Source organism: Berghia stephanieae, chromosome 1 (assembly GCF_034508935.2).
Source record: "Berghia stephanieae isolate SIO BIC M18660-M18661 chromosome 1, UCSD_Bste_1.3, whole genome shotgun sequence".
Lineage (NCBI taxonomy): Eukaryota > Metazoa > Mollusca > Gastropoda > Nudibranchia > Aeolidiidae > Berghia > Berghia stephanieae.
Genome location: NC_088360.1, coordinates 39,546,551 through 39,569,223, shown reverse-complemented (window position 1 = coordinate 39,569,223; position 22,673 = coordinate 39,546,551).

Here is a 22,673-nt window from a genome sequence, read left to right as displayed (position 1 = left end):
TATGCTTTTCACAAATAAAATACTTTTGCAAAATTGTTATTTTTTAAAATGTGTCTCAGTAAAAGACTGGGATAGTAAAAGAAAATTCTAGATTTATAATTGAAAGCACCCGAAAAAAAATAAGTCAAAGTTGGGTTTTTGAAATGGATTCCAGAGAAACTATCAGTGTATTTACTTTGAAATAACCAAAAGTCGTATCCAGACACAAGCATAGGATTCACCTGTAGAGAAACTGCACGAATTTAAGTGGAGGACGTGAAATCATATCAATCGAGCTAAAGGTACTTTCTGCAAAGAACGTTACCCTGCATTTTTAAGAAACTATACGTCCCTGCCTATCACACACCCCTTCCCCCTCTCCTTTCCCCTAAACTCCCGTCTCTCCCTCCCTCCCTCCCTCCCCCCTCCTATATTTGTTATCACTCTATCGATCCATATATCTATTTCCTCTTTACCATTCACTCTATCTATATCTCTATCTTTCTCGGCCATCCTTGCATGCAGGCGCGCCCGCGCAGACACACAAATCTACACACAAAAACTGCAGAGTAACAAAAGAACTTAATTTTAACATCGATTGGTAAATTGGCAGATCACTTGCCTCAAGCAAAATGGCTGGTTTTAAGTCAGGAGTTTTGGGTAGCTACTTTTGAGGAGAACAACGGCCTATCTAAAAGTTAGAACTTTCCTTTTGTTGTTTTTAGTAGTTTTACGACGTGTGCGACACATTTAGGTCATTTAAGCCATAGTAAAAGGAGATGGAATAGTAAAAAATATAGAGATACAAGTAAATGTACCCAAAAACAGTAAGACTAGGGGGTTGGTTCAAATAGGGAAATAGTCTGCAGAAAAAAGGGGGAAAAGATTATCTCAAAAATCAGCCTTGCTCAACTGGGGATCGAACTTCAGATCTGATTAGTCGCGTCAGGTGTTACCATTACACCAAAGAGATAATCCAATAATTGAAATGATTTTTCACATCGAGATTAAAGGGCGAAACAATGGGGAAATCGATGGTAGGTAAAGAAAAGGCCGACAGAAGAAAAGATGCCAGATAGACTGATGGAATGGTCAGAGACGTAACGGACAGTGGGAGATCAACTGCAACTTTCAGGGGACTTTGTGATTCGGAAACGTGGGTAAATGCCGTGTTTATAATGACTCAGCATTTCTTTAATCGGTATTGAGTTCATTGATTAACCTAATTTGTAATTATGTCTTTTAGGTAATGTCGGTACCACGAAGAAAAGCAATATCATATTCAGTCAGTAAAGTTAATTGGATCCTCATTGAGGATAAATTACATTTGTATGCGGGTTTACCATTCATTAAAGCACTTGCACGGAATTTTAGATGGTTGATTTTCTTCCTGACTAACGATCTTCGATTCACGATGAATTCCAAAAACATCTGCAAGAACATTTCAGGATATTCAATGAATCATAAAGACCTATACATTATTCAATCTTTGGAGATTAGTTCGTTTTTATACTTTCTACTTGTCAGTTCTGTCAGCTATGTCGAAAGTTAACAAAGAAACATATGAATATTGGCCGACCTATGAGGCTGTTTGATGTTGATTTGTTGTAGTAGGTGACAGAAAAATGAAAGGATGGTCTTGCTAGGAGATATAACGATACGAGTTCTAGATGATAGGGATGTCGGAAGAAAGGTGATAAATGAGATAAAAATGTAGGGTTTTCTTATCGTGGGATAAGGATAGGGGGAAGGATATGTCATGGTTGTGCTGGTAAGTGTTAGGGGTGCAACATGATGATGTTGATAGTCACGGAGAAAGCAAGAACTGACCACTAATAATGAAATCGCTTATAAGGGAGATAGTTGTGGGTGCTGGTCTTTGGTAAGCATTGTGACGATGGAGGTAGAATTGGTAATGATGTGATTTGTGTGATATCGTTTCGGATTTGAAGTGAGTCCACACTTATCCTTTCTTCCCACTGTCATTGTGTAATCATGCATACAAAAAACTGAGAAACTGACTTCTTCCTGTGGAAGTGCACTGGGTTTTTCAGTATTGAATCTGGACAAAATGGTGAATCGGAGGTCTACGGATTATTGGAATGTATTTGTATGGGATGTTGACTAACAGTTATCCTGGTAACAAGGAAGAATGTGATTGGCTCGTCTCTTCCTGGTTGAATCACCTTAGGGTAAGGTCAAGAACTATACCATTATTTGATCTTCATCGCTGAATTTTCATCTACCGTCATTCCCTTAACAGCTCCATCACCCATTGCCATTAATCTTGCATTCTGGTCTCATCACAATTTTCATTTCGCCACGACCCATTCCAGCAAAGTCACCCTTATTCACAATCTCCACGTCAATGATTCTACCCGAGTGTTTTCCCATTATCACACCTATATCTCAATACCAACCAGACTGTCATCTCGGGCTTTACCGTTGCAATCAATCAAATCCTGTTCTTGACGACTGCTTCAACATTGTCACAATCATGGCTAACACCACCAACATCCTTACTGTCATATAACAAAAAACCCCAGCTATATGACATTTCGTGCACGCGTTAGCAATGATTGTGGCAATGTTGAAGCAGTCGTCAGGAACAGCATTGCTTTGGTTGAAACAGTAAGCCCCGAAATGACAAACTCTTGTCGAATTGATATGTAGATGTGATATGGGAAAAAAACTCAGTAGAATCATAGACATGGAGATTGAAATTATGAGTGAATTTGTTGGAATGGGTCGTGGCGAAATGGGAATTGTGATGAGACAGAAATGCAAGATTGGTGGCAATGGATGTTAATGTTAAGGAGATGACAATAGACGCAAATTCAGAGATGGAGATCAAATAATGTTACAGTTCCTGACCTAGCCCTAAGGTGATTCGACAAGGAAGAGTCAAGCCAATTACATTCGTTCTTGTTACCAAAGTCACCGTTAGACAACATCCCATACAAATACAATCCAGTTATTCGTAGACCTCCGGGTAACTTTTATGTACGAGGTTCAATACTAAAAAAGCCAGTGCACTTCGACCGGTAGAAGTACGTTTCTCAGTATCTCACATGAATAATGGCCACAATGACAGTGGAAAGAAAGGCTTAATGTGGACTCACTTGGTTTCAGAATGTCGAAGCATGATTTGGAATCCAAGTCCTAAAATATATCACCACAATTACATCATCCCAAATTCTACCTCCGTCACAATCCTTACCATTGCCAACACCCACAACGATCTCCCTCATAAGCCATTTCATTCGTGTTCAGTAATACATAAACAGTTGGATAAAAATCCCTAAATTGTTGAATAAAAGCCCAATCTACGTAACTTCCAGAAATGTTTAATACTACTTGAAAAAATAGGCAACGATTCAATGACCGGAGAGATAATGACAGTAGCATCGGATCTACATTTACGCCATGAAATTGACATGTTTGATTCCGTATTTTGTTTGACAAAGGCGTTCATTGTCCTGAAAATTACATAGTCTTCTCGAGATAGCGGCATTAATTTTTTATAACTATTTCTTGTAGGCAATCAGTGAACTATATTCCGAAAAAAATTATTCTGAGCGTCATTATACGGATTGTAGCTATTGTAAGACTGTTAGATTAAGCAGAATGAAATTAAAACAGATCATCGCAAAAATCAACCTTACTCCATTGGGCATCGAACCTCAGATCTGATTAATTGGTCATTCGTGTTACCATTATATCAAAGAGATAATCCAATAATTAATATGCTTTTTTACAAAGAAGAAGCAACGAGATTAAAGAATGAAACGATGGAAATATGGAAAGTAGGTCAAAAAGAAGGCCGACAAGAGAAACTATGCCAGAGAGAGTACGAATTGATTCAAACGCCCTGCGAAGGGATAGATTTTTTAAAACGACCATTTTTAAAGCCCTAACCGTGCAGTAACATATACATAGATGGATAAAAATCCGTAAATTGTTGAATAAAAGCACAATCTAGGTAGCTTCCCGAAATGTTCAATAACACTTTTACACATTTAACTAATGATTGTCCAGAGGTTCCGTCCTATGAGATTTCATGAAAAGAGACTCTCAAAATGTATTTGATACCGAATGCCAAAAATTATGTACATTAAATCGCATTTTTTTTTGGACCCCAATGCAAGATTGGTGACAATGGATGGTGTTGTTCAGGAGATGACGATAGACGCAAATTCAGCGACGGAGACCAAATAATGTTACAGTTCCAGACCTAGCCCTAAGGTGATTCGACAAGGAAGAGTCAAGCCAATTACATTCGTTCTTGTTACCAAAGTCACCGTTAGACAACATCCCATACAAATACAATCCAGTTATTCGTAGACCTCCGAGTAACTTTTATGTACGAGGTTCAATACTAAAAAAGCCAGTGCACTTCGACCGGTAGAAGTACGTTTCTCAGTATCTCACATGAATAATGACCACAATGGCAGTGGAAAGAAAGGCTTAGTGTGGACTCATTTGGTTTCAGAATGTCGAAGCATGATTTGGAATCCAAGTCCTAAAATATATCACCACAATTACTTCATCCCCAATTCTACTTTCATCGTCACAATCCTTACCAACACCAGCCCCTTCAACCATTTCCCTCATAAGCGATTTCATTATCAGTCTTGAGTAATATATAAATAGATGCATATAAAATCCCTAAATTGGTGAATACAAGCCGAATCAACGTAGCTTCCAGAACTGTTTAATACTATTTTAAAGCACATTTACCTGATGATTGTCCAGAGATTTCGTCCTATTAGATTTTATGAAAAGAGGCTCTCAAAATTTTATTTGATACCGAATGCCAAAAGTGTAGTGTATTAAATCATATTGGTTTTTTAGTGAAAATGTTGCACCAACAATCGTATAGCTGAAATTCTTTACAAATGACTGTGGGGATTTTGAAGATGTCAAGCATCACTGTGGCATTATTGAAGCAGTATTCGGGAACAGGATAAGATAGATTGCAACGGTAATGAACGAGATGACGTCTTGTCGGTATTGATATGAATGTGTGATAAATGGGAAAACACTCTGGTACAATCATTGATGCGGAGAAAGGGGTTAAGATGTCAGTCATGACTGCCGCAATGTTAAAGCAGTGTTATTGTGACTAATAAAATTTGTCATTTTAACTACAATCGGTTTAAATAAAACAATTTAACAGCAGAAATTCTTGTAAAACTGAAACACTTATGACGTCACAATGAGATGAAGCTTGAGAAAACACCACAAAAGGACAGATAGGTAGATGTAGGTGTAACCACCTGTGAGACGTTTGGTTCACAGGTGGCTTAGAAAAGGAAAGACAATAGAAGAATAGGAAAAGATAGAGCAGAAATCTATCTGTGTCCGACTTGCAACAAACCCGAGTTCACAAAACGCCTGGACAAATCCCAGTAATCTCATTCCAGGACACAGACAGAAATCCGCAAAGAAAGGGACAAGCGGGATAGAAAACAGACCCTACCAGCAGCCCCTCCAACCGCCCACAAGCTGATGGTGATTGGTGAATGATGAATAATATTGATGTCGAGGATAAATGTGGGAAACTATTGTTATTATTGGTGAACTATGCAAATAATAAATTTATGCTTTACGACATTGAGTGCACCACTGAAAATTAAATGAGCACCAATGGTAAAAACAGAGGAAATCCAGCTGGATGCACATTTTTAACAGACTTCCAATAAAAATCAAAACTTCTTGAAAAAATAGGCAACGATTCAATGTAATACGGCAATGACGGGAGAAATAATGACAGTAGCATCGGATCTACATTTACGCCATGAAATTGACATGGTTGATTCCGTATTTTGTTTGACAAAGGCGTTCATTGGTCCTGAAAATTACATAGTCTTCTCGAGATACCGGCATTAATTTTTATAACTATTTCTTGTAGGCAATCAGTGAACTATATTCCGAAAAAAATTATTCTGAGCGTCATTATACGGAATGTAGTTATTGTAAGACTGTTAGATTAAGCATAATGAAATTAAAACAGATCATCGCAAAAATCAACCTTACTCCATTGGGCATCGAACCTCAGATCTGATTAATTGGTCATTCGCGTTACCATTATATTAAAGAGATAATCCAATAATTAATATGCTTTTTCACAAAGAATAAGCAACGAGATTAAACAATGAAACAATGGGAATATGGAAAGTAGGTCAAAAAGAAGGCCGACAAAAGAAAATATGCCAGAGAGTACGAATTGATTCAAACACCTTGGAAAGGGATAGATTTTTTTTAAACGACCATTTTTAAAGCCCTAACCGTGCAGTAACATATAGATGGATAAAAATCCGTAAATTGTTGAATAAAAGCACAATCTAGGTAGCTTCCCGAAATGTTCAATAACACTTTTACACATTTAACTAATGATTGTCCAGAGGTTCCGTCCTATGAGATTTCATGAAAAGAGACTCTCAAAATGTATTTGATACCGAATGCCAAAAATTATGTACATTAAACCGCATTGTTTTTTTTGACCCCAATGCAAGATTGGTGACAATGGATGTTGGTGTTGTTAAGGAGATGACGATAGACGCAAATTCAGCGGCGGAGATCAAATAATGTTACAGTTCCAGACCAGCCCTAAGGTGATTCGACAAGGAAGAGTCAAGCCAATTACATTCGTTCTTGTTACCAAAGTCACCGTTAGACAACATCCCATACAAATACAATCCAGTTATTCGTAGACCTCCGAGTAACTTATGTACGAGGTTCAATACTAAAAAAGCCAGTGCACCACGGCCGGTAGAAGTACGTTTCTCAGTATCTCACATGAATAATGACCACAATGACAGTGGAAAGAAAGGCTTAGTGTGGACTCACTTGGTTACCATTACACCACAGATAATCTAATAATTGTAATGCTTTTTTTACAAAGCATAATCAACGAGATTAAAGAATGAAACAATGGAAAGATGGAAAGTAGGCAAAGAAAAGGCCGACAAAAGAAAAGATACCAGAGACAGTACGAAGGGATTCAAACGCGTCGAGGATAAAAGGACAGTATTTATAAATTATTGGTTAAACGTGCAAAAACTATTTTATTTCAAAATCTTTGAACTATGTAATAAAAGCTAAATTCTATACCTATAGCTTTAAAACGTGTATTTAATATTAAATGATTTAATTTGATTGGCGAACAAAAATTGATTTCATGGAAATGTAATATTTAGATTGAGTGGAAGACTTGATGTAAGATTTGTGACAGAAACCATGTTAAATTTTGTGGGATCTCAGATGATGAAAGAGGCGGCTGATGCGTCCCAATTGTATGAAAAGGAAAGGTCATCATCATCGCCTTTTTCACCCTGGGTCAGGGTATAGGCCACAGACAAACAGTTTCTATCATGAGCTTACAATCTAAAAAAAAGGATTTGGTTTGTCCGTCTGCATTTCTGTAACGGTTTGAGTTTAACGGAAAGGGGTGTTAACCCTATACGAACCCCCAACCTGGAGGACCAGGTGACTCAAAGATGGGGGAATCACACACCATTAGTCGCCTTTTACGACACGCTGGCTTGGCGTTGGGCTATTCTTGACCCTCTCAGTTGAGGGACCCCGGACACCACACGGGGGAAAAAGGAAAGGTACCAATCTGAATAAAGTTAGACAGATATTGATATATTTTGAAAACCAACCAATTGAAATATAACAAGATGCTCAAAACAAACCCAACTTGTAACCTTGGAGTATGAAAAAAATAAATATCGAATTATCCATTTTTAAAACCCTAGCTTGTATTTCATAATGCAACTATTTTAATATTTTTGTTTGTTTTGTTTTTGTTTTTAAGGGTTTTACGGCGCTTGCAACACATTTAGGTTATATCAGCGCCAGTAAAAAGGAAGAAAATGGGATAGTAAAAAGTTCTAGAATTACAATTGAAGCATCCAAGAGAAAGTAAGACAAAGGGGAACTGGGAACAAATAGGGATCAGATGTAGATTCCAAGAGCATACCACCAATGTATTTAGTTTGAGATCACCTATGTCTCATCCGGACACAAGAACAAAATCCAACAAAGAGGAATACACTCAAATGCTTACATTATACATTAAAAATAACCAATATAATAATACATAACAGAGAGATGATTTACAAGGAAAAAAATATCATCTCCCAAAACAATAACTATGCATTTGATCGTTTCCCTCCCAGCCAGGACTCCGACCAGGACCAGGAAAAAAACTAAGTAATCTCATTCCAAGACAAAGACAGAAAGCATGTTGGAAAACAGATATAAGGGGATAGAAGAAACAGTGTGTTCCTCCCTGCCCACTATGGGAGGTCAGGATCCTCACCCAGTTTAATATTTTTATCTGGGTTTCTGTTTCACATTTCTACTTAAAGTGTCATTGTTTTCAAAACTAAGCAGCAATGTTCAGTGTATAAATGGGGTTGTGTTTCATTTCAATGGGTATGAAATGCTTAAGTTTGTAGTGATGGTGATTGACGCATAATGAATATTGATGAATATCGAAGTGAAAATTCAAGAGAAAAATGGAAATGTCCTATCAAAAAAGGTTTTAAAATATCAATGTTGCCTTGTGATTGCTGTATGAATGTCATTCCACAAACGCAATGGCTTCCAAACCCCCCCCCCCCCCAAAAAAAAAAAAACAAAAAAAAAAACTAGTTTTAAAGAGGATTCAACATGAAATAAAAAGTTATAAAATGATGTCCCTATAATATAACTGACATTGAATTTGACATAACCGGATGACCACTGGATTTTTCTTAAGACAAATCTTCTCCGACTTCAGTTGTCTAATTTTTTTCCACTTACTGACAGCTCTTTTCATTTATTTTTCAATCAATATTCCTTCAATTTTCACTTATTATTTTATTCATATTTCATTTATTTGTCGAGTTCTGCAATTATGCGTTTCATCATTTTGTGCTTTTCCCCTCTTAATTAAAACTGTACATATATTGAGTATGAAGCCAATAGCAAAACAAGCCTGTGTTTTATAATATGTAAAATTATTTTTAAAGAACGGAACAAAATGAGATAACATTAAATCGAAACTAGATAAACTAAAAAAGGTAAACTAACAAAATGTCGACTTATGCATTATTCCTCAGGTTAAAGAAACAGATTTCTACTACTTCCTACAACTACTACAAATATTTCAACTACTACATCTACCACTACTACTACCACGACACCACCACGATGATGACTTATCACCAATATCATCTTAATCCACATTAACATTATTATCAGCATAATTTTGTGATTTTCAGCATCGTCTTCATCATGCTTATTATCATTACCACAATCATTAATATCATTAAGTTTTTCTTTTGTTTCAACTGCGCTTGCAAGACATTTGTTCATATAAGCACCAAGGATGAAGTAAGACAAGACTATATGAAAGGGAGAAGAGAAATAGAAAGGAAGGAGTAATATTCCTCTGCCTGTTTTCAGAATGAGAATCATAATGGCCTTGTTCAGATCGAAATGATTTACGAGAAATAGGTGCATGGTACCAGCAAACATCCTCAATCGTGTTCTGTGATGCCCACCCATTATTTCCATCACCCTATGTGTACACATGTACTCAAGTCTATTGAGATAGTAAGAAACTGCAATAGTTTTGTCCCGCATCACACTGCAAGGGGGGTGGTTACTGAAGAAAAAAAACAGTCTAAAAAACCTGAGCAAAGCCACTTCCCATTTTCGACAAAAACAGACAGATGGTATAATGTAGCCCTGATTTGTTGTTGTTGCTTTAGGTCTCTTCCAACACAATTGAGGTTATATGAGAGACCGCTGAAACAAAAAAACAAGCAATCTAACAAAAATAGTACAAATGTAAATCAAAATCATAACCTAAAGATATCATAAGCTAAATTATAAATAACCAAGAACAAACAGGCAGAAGATTTACAGAAAAAAAAATATCCCCTGTCAAAAATACAATCACAAACCAAAGAAGCAGGATAGGCTAGTAAAGAGAAGAAGAAACGACATCACTATCGGATCGTTTGTTTGTTGCTTTAGGTCTCTTCCAACACAATTGAGGTAATATGAGAGACCGCTGAAACAAAAAAACAAGCAATCTAACAAAAATAGTACAAATGTAAATCAAAATCATAACCTAAAGATATCATAAGCTAAATTATAAATAACCAAGAACAAACAGGCAGAAGATTTACAGAAAAAAAAATATCCCCTGTCAAAAATACAATCACAAACCAAAGAAGCAGGATAGGCTAGTAAAGAGAAGAAGAAACGACATCACTATCAGATCGTACACCCATGCGGACATCATAGGTATATGATTCAAGGGTGATGCTCCCATCCAACCACCCGCATAGCCCTGGTTTCTACATCCCAGCCATGTATAGACTGGGTGTAAGCCACATGGGCATAATGTTCAATATCATTATAATCCTTATCAAATTTATCTACCCATCAGGCTATATTATTATTAAATCAAGTTCCCACTTCATAGGAATCATCCTTTCAGTCACTGCTTGAGGTAAGTTTCATCTAGCATTGATGATCTACGAGAGGAAAAAATAGACTCATCTATGATTGATGACGAGTAAAAAGCAATAAATCTTGTTACAGGAGAGCAGATAAATTGACAAATAAAAATCCTACAAATTATGATAGGTAACCACTATCAAGACGATCTCACCATACTTGAAACCGGAGTGCAACAATAAATTCAGATGTAAGATGAGAGATGACTTGGTCGCTTCTTGACAAATTTACTTGTTCGCTTCTTGACAAATTTTCATTTACATGATTTCTTGAAATGATACATTGTAGAAAGGATGATCTGCAATGAGAAGAGAAAAGGTAAAGTAACATAACGACGACAAAGAAATGGAAGGTATTCATTATCTATATTCATAATTATTAGTGCTTGGGTCAGAATAGAGCCATTGTAAAATTCTCATTTTGAACACAAGATACCAACCCGACATGAGCGACATATTTATTTTTTCACGAATCATTAACAATTTTAAAAGCATTTAAATGTAACAATGTAATTTACAATGAATAAAATATATCTCCCGGCTCCCGCCCCTCCCTAAAAAAATCCCGACTACTTCCCTCTTGGCAAATGATCCAAGTCCAAGCTCTGTCAGAACAAGAGTAATCTCATTTTAAGACAAAAGCAGCGTTGTTTAAGCTGACAGTGGAAGGAGTAGGGGAGAGGAGTAAAAAAAAAAAGACAGCAAGGTCTTCCCGGCCCACGGCTGGTGATTTTATATCCTATTTAAATAGATAAGTTAAGACCAAATGCCGCAATCGACTGTATGAGTTTTTGAAACACGACAGGATGATAAATGTGACCCGAGGATTAAAACGATATTATTTTGGTTATTAAGAAATTGAAACTTTTAGACAAAGGTCATACAATACGAGTAGAATAGGTATACCATCTTTTTTGGTGAGAAAAAAATGAGCTTTTTTTTATAGCGCAATATCCACTAAACAAGCTCAAAGTTACAAGTAGAACGAGACACGACGTCTGTTAGGCGATACTACACTTTTTTCCGACAGGGAAGACAGCGCTGCCAGCGGCTAGGTACTCATTTTACACCCGATTACGGTGAGAGAATGTGAGTAAAGAGCCTTTTCCAGGGGGACAACTGTGCGCTAAGCCAGGCTCGAACCCAGGACCTTCCGCTCCAAAAGCAAATGTCATACCACAAGACCACATAGCCTGACAATCTTGACATTGAAATCTCTTACTGGCATCTGGTTTACCCCAACATAATCCCGTTTTTATGCGATGGGTTACAAATGTCAAAGTTGGAGACTTACTTGATCTTTATCCTTTCCACTGGATAATCGGGCTGTTCTGTATTTAGTAGAATGAGAATGACAGCCTCTGTAAATCATTGACATTACTCCCTCTTTTCTGATGGATGCATTATTCAAATTCCCCTAGTATCTTTGGTGGTAAGGAACAAGAGGTGCTGGTTTTACAAGAGCGCTGCAAACCAAGAAAAACATGAATAAAATGAAAATAACTAAGGGATTTCTATTGTGTAACACCATTGTCTTATTATGCTGATTCCATCTATCATCATCATCATCATCATCATCATCATCATCATCATCGTCGTCGTCGTCATCACCACCACAACACTATCATCGCCGAATCAGTTGTGTTGAACTTATATGCAATAGATTAACTTTATGCTTTTAACTATTCTCTTGTATAAAATCTTTTCTCGTTTTTGCTTATTTAAAAGGCTTTTTCGACGCTTGCGACATTTGGGTCGTATCAGCGCCAATAAAAAAAATGCAAATTAAATAGTAAAAGAATATAAGTGCAAAATTATAAAAATCAAGACAAAAAATAAGATAATAGGAAATTGGTTCAAATGAACAGATGTAGACGGGTCTAGGTTCTAATTTTATTCCATTGGTGTAAATAGTTTGAAATCATCTAAAGGTCTCTTCCAAAACCAACGTAGGACCCCACAGAGAGGAAAACTTTCAAATGTTAGCAAGATATGTTCAAAACAAAAGTATAACTAACATCGCATGGAAAAAACTATCACCTACCAAATCTAACCCTATACATTTGACTGTTTCTCTGTTACAAAACCAAGTAATCCTATTCCAAGAAAAAGACGGAAAGCAACTCCGAAAACATAGGGGGATAGAATACATAGCAAGTGACCCCCTGCCCACCATGGGAGGTCAAAAAACTCCCCCCAGATTCTCATTTTTATTTGCCAAGATCTGCTGTACTCTGAAAAACCACTTTAAAAAATTGACAAGAAAACTCGGTCCTTCAAATATCGGTCACTTCAATCGATCGATAATTGTAGGACGACTTTTCTTGCTAAAATTTTTACTATGATTTCAGAGCATGACGGTAACCCCCCCCCCCCCCCCCCCCCCCTCCCCACACACACACACACACACCAAAATATAAAGTAGGCTAAAAGAAATTCTAAATTTAGTTTTTAGGATATAGCAATAGCAGTCACAATATTTACCTTTATGGATCAACATTTTACGATCACAAGAATTACATAACACTTCATAATCTAATTAAATTATGCCGTCTGGCATCAAGTTTCATTTTTAATAAGTTTTAATGACAGACGCTTATGAAGTTCTGAAATTGAAGCCAAGATATCGTAATTCACCGATAGTTTTCGTAGTAGTAGTAGTAGACAGGTCTGCAAATGTCAATGTTGTAGACTTACCAATTTGATTTATGACCCTCCGTTAGACAGTCGGGCTGTTGTGTCTTGAGCAGGTGATATGAACATGACAGCCTCTGTACATCGTTGACGTCATACTTTCTTTTTTTTCTTTTTGATGGATGCATTTAAAAAATGTCCCCAGTGTCTGTGATGGCAAAGAGCAGGTGCTACCGAGAGTGTTTTTGCAAGAGTGCTGTAAAAAAAGTTGGACAAATTGAAAATGTCTGATCCCACTTCCATTTCTGTATTTCTTTAAGAGAATGTCCACACAAATAATACCGGATTTCAATTATGCACAACCATTGTCTTACGTTGATTTGTCTATACCACCACCATCACCATCATCGTAGTCGTAACAATTTCGTAGCATAGAAAATGATACAATCTCATTTTATGCTTTTTATATTATTGTGATATAAATCCATTCTAGCTTTGTTTTTTTTTTCACCCAAATCGATTGCCCAGATCTGTCATACTCTGAAAAAGAACTTTGACCAGAAAACTCGTCCTTCAAATACCGATCATTTTAATCCATAGATATTTGAAGAACAAGTTTTCTGGTCAATTTTTTTTCCAGAATACGGCCGGACAGGTCCTCAGGATCTCATGGCTATGAAGGAATATTATTTATATTAGAATGTAAATGTGAGCAACGAGATGAGATCTGTTGCGTCTTAACGACTGTGCAGAGTATATTTTTAAAAGGCATGGATATGCGACTCCACTGATTTTTTAAAAACAAAATACTTCCTGCTCAGAAAAATAATTACAGCATACTCCACATTAATCAAAACGGTATCACTTATTAAGAGTCAAAGTACGTAGATCCACTCCGTCTTTATTTTATTCATTAATATAGTTTTAACATAATCTCTAATTCATGATGGGATTTTTGAAAATCAAAATTGTTGAAAAACAAATTATGACGCGTCAGGTGTTGTAATTCAGATATTGTCCTAGTTTCGTGTTTAACTGCTATTTTCTTTAGACAAAGTTATTCATTGACAATGCCGATTTGAAATACGATAAAATATTCTTACCCGCGTGATATTTTCCTTTTTGTGATGATCAAATTGATGTGGCTCTCAAGATCACATATTTGGCGGTTATGAAAGCATTACAGATGAAGGTGGGGGAGGTTGTAGGTCTTAAATTCTGACCTGTTTGAGACAAAAACAATATTTAATATTTAATTTATTCGAAGTAAAGCCATCATAATATAATTAGATAGTTTAAAATAAAATGGGGCCATTATATTGTGAAATATTCACTAAACATGCTCAAAGCGCTTTACAAGGGATCCCTAGCCGACAGCAGCACTTAACATGTAAGACGAGACATGCCGCCTGTTAGGCGATATTGCATTTTTTCTGACAAACACAATGGTATTAACAGTCATGTGCTCATTTTGCATCCCCGTATGGTAGAGAATGTGAGTAAAGAGCCTTGTTCAAGGACTTAACTATGCATCTAAAGAGGGGGTTTATATATATATATATATATATATATATATATATATATATATATATATATATATGTATATATATATATATATATATATATATATATATATATATATATATATATATATATATATATAATATATATAATCGGGCCGGGGGGGGGAGAGACCGGAAGAGACCCCCCCCCCCCCCCGCCCTGCTGAACGCCCCACCCATTCTTTTATTCTCTCAACCCTAACCCCAGATACTATTAACTGATGAAACAATGTTTGCGGCAAGACTTCCTTAGTTTCACAGCACTTTTATTTATGTCACTTAATCTTTTAGAGATGTTGGAATTTTACTAAGTTGCAGTGCCCATTATAACTAGTTTTTTCATTTTCATAAGTGGTGTGATTTTTCTAACTTCAAAAACAATTTTCTGACTCGGTTCTTTATGAAGCCATTATTACTTGTGTTTCCATTCTGTTTCGATATTGCAAGTGATGGAAATATGTTTCTTCAGGCTATAGTTTCTCTTGTAAAGGGCTGTGAAACTATTGAACTCCGCCTATGTGTGGAATTTCAGCCTTGATTTTAAATCTGTGTACTTATTTTTGATCATTAGTATATCGGTATCCATCAAAAATAAAAAGCGCAATAATGTAAAAAAAACTCAATCCAAGCATGAGCAATTAATCTTCTTTAGGCCTATTCAATTCAAGACACCGTGAAGCCATCTAAAAAAAGGACGGATCTCAATGCAGACATTCTAGTCTTCAGAGTCATGAGGTGAGTTGATTAACCTTTAAAAAAATGTTAAATGGACATTAACAATCGCTTGCTACTATTTGGATGGGTCAACAGTCTTATCACAAATTACTTTCCGCCAGATCTATCAGACCTAGCCATCAAAGCACTGCCGTGTAATTCATAAGAAAAAAACAAAACAAACCCACCGTGACTGAATCCTGGACGGATGTTAAGCGAAGGCTCTAATCTATCGAAACCGAATACGTTTAACACATATGCATAGACAATGATTTCAGTTTTAAAAAAAATGATTAGTAAGGAGATTTGCTCTCATTTTGGGGGAGCATTTCGTACGATCCTCGGGCTAAAGGAACTGCTTCAAAATGCTGCTAACCCTGATAGAAAATAATCACCAAAAAAAAAATAAAATAAAAAACATCTTTCGTCTATGATTTCACGGTTAGCAGTGTTTCTAAGACAAGTTCTATCGGTAGTTGGTTATTATGTTAGCGATCTTAGCATTTTGAGACAGTTTATTACTCCTGAGTAACGTAAGGAAGGCCTCCCAAATTATGTCGATGTTATTATTCGCTTAACCTCGGAAGAAAGGAGCAGTTTTATAATGAGTCAGCTCGATTCTCAATGACTTGCCTGTCCCCGCGGTTTTTTGCCATTTCAAACGCCAAAATTTGCCATAAAAATAGCAAAATTTGCCAAAAATTTTCCGCTAGTTTTACAAAAATCAAACAATTAAAACGGTAACAAATTGACACAAATAGGGCATTTTGTAGAATATTGATGTCACAACATGTCAACATGAATTAATTTATATTTTGAATGGTTTGAAATTTAAATATAATAATAATAATAATAATAATAATAATAATAATAATAATAATAATAATAATAATAATAATAATAATAATAATAATAATAATAATAATAATAAAAATAATAATAATGATAATAATAATAATGATAATAATAATAATGATAATAATAATAATGATAATAATAATGATAATAATAATAATGATAATAATAATAATAATAATGATAATAATAATAATAATAATAATAATAATAATATAATAATAATAATAATAATAATAATAATAATAATAATAATAATAATAATAATAATAATAATAATAATAATAATAATAATAATAATAATAATAAAAAAAGAAGTAATCAAAATATTTTATTAACTATTTAGCTTCTTAAAATTTGGGAAATCAAAGTAAACAATTGCATAAAAAATTCATAATTTGAAAAACTAATTAAGGAGAGGAAAAAAATAACTATTCACAAGGAAAGAGAAACAAAATCCATTTTCCAATGGGGGCACATTAAATTTGTATTCTCTACCTACTATCCAATTTTGAGCATTATTATTATTGCTTTATATTTCAATATAAGCCTAATGGGTTTTTGAATGAAAAACATGGGGGGGGGGGGGGGAGGCGAAAAACAAATCTTGGGATCTCCAATAGCCTAGGCTAGGCCATAGAGGTGGGAGGCTAGGCTTAAACACGTTTGTCCGTTATTTAGTGCCAATTTTGGATGCTAGCATTGAAAGTCGCAGTCTTTTCACAATTGTTCATAGCTTTTGTTGTTTTTTTAAACAAAAAATCGTCAATTTAGCCTAAAAACGGGGAAAATTGCGGCTATTTGCGGCCAAGGGTGAAATCTGCGGCCGTGAAAAACTGCGGGGACAGACTTACATTACATCGTTCTGTATGTAATAGGGTTACGAATACCTTATTGTTAGTCTGGTTGTGTGCTCATTGGTGAGAAATGAGCATGAGAAAATATTCATGCGTGGTAGACGCTAACGGTATATTCCGTCTTTTGTGTATTTGTATATTTGCGAGTAGAATTTAGTGAGTAGTGTTTATCATTTCCCCTCATTCCTTATCTCGCCCCTTTGTAAGTTGCAGCGATTGGTGGAGAGCGAAGTTACCTTATATGGACATAGCCATCCCGTTTGGGTGGACAGCTTGATTTTTATAGAATTTTATGTGGTTAAAATTAGCAACTCTTTCAACATTTCCTTATATGGAAACTAAAATTTCACCAGGGCTTTCCGCCCACATACCTTTTAGGCCTTTATAAAGAGCAGCAGTTCTGTGCGGCTTCACTCTTGCTTTCAGGGTTGCCAGTTTGGCATTTTAAATGCCAGATTCCAAAAATCTGGCATTTTTGAAAACCGTTTGGCATTAGAAAAATCATTTGGCATTTGGCATTTTCATTTGGCATTTTCTTTTCTTGTATATTATACTTCAAATGACACCTTTTCTTAATTATTTCTAAACGCGTAAAAACAAACATCTTCACATTTCTTTTTCATTCTTAAAATCCAACCGTGGTGTAGTGGTTTAGCACTCCACTTAGTAGTCAGTAGGTAAATAATTACCCCAACAGGAAATTTAGTATAATTCAAAAAAAAAAAATAAAATAAAAGAAAAAGAAAAGAAAACACGCAAGCCACCAGGATATGATAGTAAATTGTCTATCAAAAGTGAGTAGTTTTCTTAGTGGGGGTGGGAGTCAACAGACTTTGGCATCTTTTTGAGTGTTTTGGCATTTTTTGAGTCTTCCCCTGGCATTTTGTTGAAAAATAATCTGGCAACCCTGCTTGCTTTTACTTTATTAAACGATATATTATTTTAGTGTAACTTAAGTTACTTTGCTTATTTCATTCCTTAGTTTATCTCTGTGTTTTAAATTCCTCTTTTTCCAAGGTGAGTTGCTGCCAGAATATTTCTTATACTAAATTTATAATGTTAAGATTTCAGAGATTGTTAATAATGGTGATAATAATGGTAATAATAATGATAATAATAATAATAATAATAATAATAATAATAATAATAATAATAATAATAATAATAATAATAATAATAATAATAATATAATAATAATAAGACTGGAATTATGGTATATATGATGATTTTGATATTTGATGTTTTTGTCTTACATGCTATTGATAATGATAACGTTGTGAGTACGTTGGTTAGTCTCATCTTGGAAGGTATGGTGTTGCCGCTGGATGGTAACCATGTCCTTGTCTCTGGGGCGATATATGTTTTACGGGAGATAATTACATTGAATTGTCTTTATGGTGATGGGGGAGAAACGGTTGTTTTGGGGCGACTCGGGGCCGTATATTTGATGCGTAAAAGACGTATCTGACATAACCTTCGTTGGCTCTCTGGCTTCATCATGTAATCAGGCCTGACTCGTAATTACGTGGGAGATCGCTGATGACGTCGTCTCTAATACGACAGTAGTCATGTTAAACCGCTGACATACGGTGTATGCCAGTCATGTACTCACAAGTTACTCGTTGACTCTGGAGGTGTAATTGATGATTACAGGACAATATCAGCGTGAGTTACATATTGGTGACTCACTTAGGTTTATGCTGACTTTTTGATGAAATGATATTCTCGTATCATAATATGTGAATATTGAGGAATACTAAATGCTTATGTATGTGAACATATGTTGTTATGTTGTAATTGTCATAATGATTTGGATATAGGATACTGTTCATTATCATTGTTGTTTATCGTTAGATACATTTATACATCTTTTGTATTGATGGTATTGGAAATAATCATTGTAATTGTTGGTGATGATTTGAGAGAGGAATGTTGGTTGTTCTGGGGCGGCTCGGGGCCGTATATATTTGATGCGCATTTAGACGTATCTTTCATAACCTTTGTTTGCTCTCTGGTCTCATCAGATGAATGTGATGATTATAATATGATGATGATGATGATGATGATGATGATGGTGATGATGATGATGACGACGACGATGGTGATGTTGTGACGCGGACAGCGTAGTTGGTGACGACGACAGTTGATATAATGTTGTGAGTCGTGATCGCTGTCGCGTGACGAATGATTGCTACCTATAGTGTGTGTGTGTGTGACTGTGTAGCGCATGTAGTATGTAGTGTAATTGTTGTCGTTATTGTTATCGTCATTGCATGTTGATCATTGTTTGATCAAACTCGACTCTTGCTTTTACTTTATTAAACGATATATTATTTTAGTGTAACTTAAGTTACTTTGCTTATTTCATTCCTTAGTTTATCTCTGTGTTTTAAATTCCTCTTTTTCCAAGAGTCAACAATCCATCTGGGAACCGGGACGTGGCTTGATCGAATACCCCTAGACAGATAGAGGCCACGTTTACTTAGTACCTTCAACTACAACTCCTCCTCCTGCTCTCTCGAAGTTTCCGCTTCCAAAAAACTTTATAACATCTTTATTTCTTCAATTGATGATTTTGCGCCAACATCCTGCGCATAACAGATATCCACCCATCAACTAGTAAAAACAAACAGTTTACATCCCTACTACATGTAGATAAATTAAGACCATAAAACAGCATTCTATAATAAGACAATATTTGAAATGTGATAGCATAAAAGCTTTTCTTACCTGCTGTGGACTGTTTGTCCATTAATTTCTCCTATCTCCTAAATGTATAATGTAAATTGTAGACCCCTGACGTTCTGCATAGAAGTTATAATGTCGACAAACTGACTTTGTAATGAATATCACAAAGAAGGTGGGGCGTAAAAAATCTCTAAAATACGCTGAGTAAAGCTTAAAAATCCAATTATTCTCTCCAGGTCAATCACACCAACACACAAAACTTTGTGTAACCATAAACATGTATAGTCTGTTAATACAGTTTAGTGAGAATTACTCAAAAAAAACAAAAACAAACAAACAAACAAAGGCCCGAGTGACGTTAACTTAATCATTATATCTATAGATAGAATGCGCTTGGCCAAGGAGTTCACAACATTGCCATCCGGAAGGATAACGGACCAACACACAAACTCTGTGTAACCATGAACTTTTATAGTCTGGTTAATACAGTTTAGTGAGAACAACTCACAAACGCGGATGGCAAAAACAATAACAAAGGCCTGAGTGACGTCATCTGCATACTATCTATACAATTTGTATTGTTAAGCTGTTGTATTTGTTCATGGTTATAACCCAATGAACCAAACACACACAAACATCCATACATACACAAACACAGACACACACAAACACACACACACACACACATTGAGTAGTACTCACCAATCGTCTGTCTTATTATGATATAGATAGAATGCGCTTGGCCAAGGAGTTCACAACATTGCCATCCGGAAGTATAACAGACCAACACACAAACTCTGTGTAACCATGAACTTTTATAGTCTGGTTAATACAGTTTAGTGAGAACAACTCACAAACGCGGATGGCAAAATACAATAACAAAGGTTTGAGTGACGTCATCTTCGAACTATCTATAGACCGAGACTAAAATGAATATCGGGACTTGAAAGTAAGGTGCTACTTCCGTATGTCGGTATCAATCTCAAGTCGGTTATGTGGTCTTGTGGTATGACACCCTCTTTCCTCTTTCAGATCGGAAGGTCCTGGGTTCGAGCCTCGCTCGGTGCATAGTTGAGTCCTTGGAATATGCTCTTTACTCCCATTCTCTCACCGTACCCAGGTGTAAAATGAGTACCTGGCCGTTAACAGCGTTGTCTCTGTCGGAAAAAATGTAATATCGCCTAACAAGCGTCATGTTTCGTTTTATATGTTACGTGTCGGGTTGGTCATGGACCCTTTATAAAGCTCTTTGAGCACGTTTAGTGGATATTGCAGTATATAAAAGCTGAAACAAACAACATAGTCGGTATGTGTTTAAATTATATACACACCATTTCTACCCACCATAATAGCAATCGTCAAAATATACAAATGTGTAAACTTAAAAGTTTATAGTCTATCAAAGAGAGTTTTGTGAGAAGTAATATCCCAACTGAAGATAGAAAGCTGCGAAATTTAAGATAATATACAAATAAAAATTATGAGCGAAAGAATGTTTGTTAACCAACGTGACAGGGTCCTACATAGGTAGAACGAAATTGACGTCACTCAGCTCATTGTTATTGTTTTTAGCTAGCCATTTTTATGAGTAGTTCTCACTAAATTGTATTAGTCAGGCTATAGATAGTATGCGCTTGGCTCATAAGCTCATAACATTGCCATCCGGAAGTATAATGGATCAACACACAAAAATGTGTGTAACTTTGAATGTTTATAATCTGGTTAATACAGTTGAATGAGACTTACTCATGAAGGCGGATGGCAAAAAGCAATAACAAAGACCTGAATGACGTCAACTTCATACTATCTATAAACGTTTAAGGTTATACATTGTTTTGTGTCGGTACGTTATAGATAGTATGCACTTGGCTAAGAAGTTCACAACATTGCCATCCGGAAGTAAAACTGGCCAACACACAAAACTGTGTGTAGCCTTGAAGGTATATAGTCTGGTTAATACAGTTTAGTGAGAAGTATTCATAAACGCGGATGGCAAAAAACAATAACAAAGACATGACTGACGTCATCTTCGAACTATCTATACCCGGCTGGCGGATGTTGTAAATTTTTAGATAAACGCAATGCATCAGTATCGTCTGCATTTAAAACCCGAAAGATAGAACGAAATTGGATTCAGTAGTCTGATGTCACGCGCCCGGCAACGGTGGCCATCTTGGTTCTAAACAAAGAAAATCATTACTTTTTATTTTTTCATGCTGTCTGGAACTTTTCATATGTCTTGTGATCAGAATGTGTAAAAGTCAAAACACGATCCAATGTATGTGTTTTTTTTCTTCTTCTGGATACGCTTTATACTCGCCGGAGAAATATATCATACGGGCGTCCGCCATTGTTCCGATAGTTGAGAGCCAGTGTTGCTAAGTTACCATGCGTCATTAGGAAGGAAGTGACGGTACGACTATTGAATCCAAGTTGACGTCACTCAGGTCTTTGTTATTGTTTTTTGCCATCCGCGTTTATGAGTAACGCTCACTAAAACTATAGATAGTTCGAAGATGACGTCATTCATGTCTTTGTTATTGTATTTTGCCATCCACTAAACTGTATCAACCAGACTATAAAAGTTCATGGTTACCCACAGTTTTGTGTGTTAGTCCGTTATACTTCCGGATGGCAATGTTGTGAACTCCTTAGCCAAGCGCATTCTATCTATACTAACCAGACTATAACCTAAACGATCATGGTCACACACAATTTTGTGTGTTTTTTTGTTATACTTCCGGATGGAAATGTTGCGAACTCCTTAGCCAAGCGCATACTGTCTATAGATAGTTCGAAGATGATGTCACTCAAGCCTTTGTTATTGTATTTTGCCATCCGCGTTTATGAGTGATACTCAC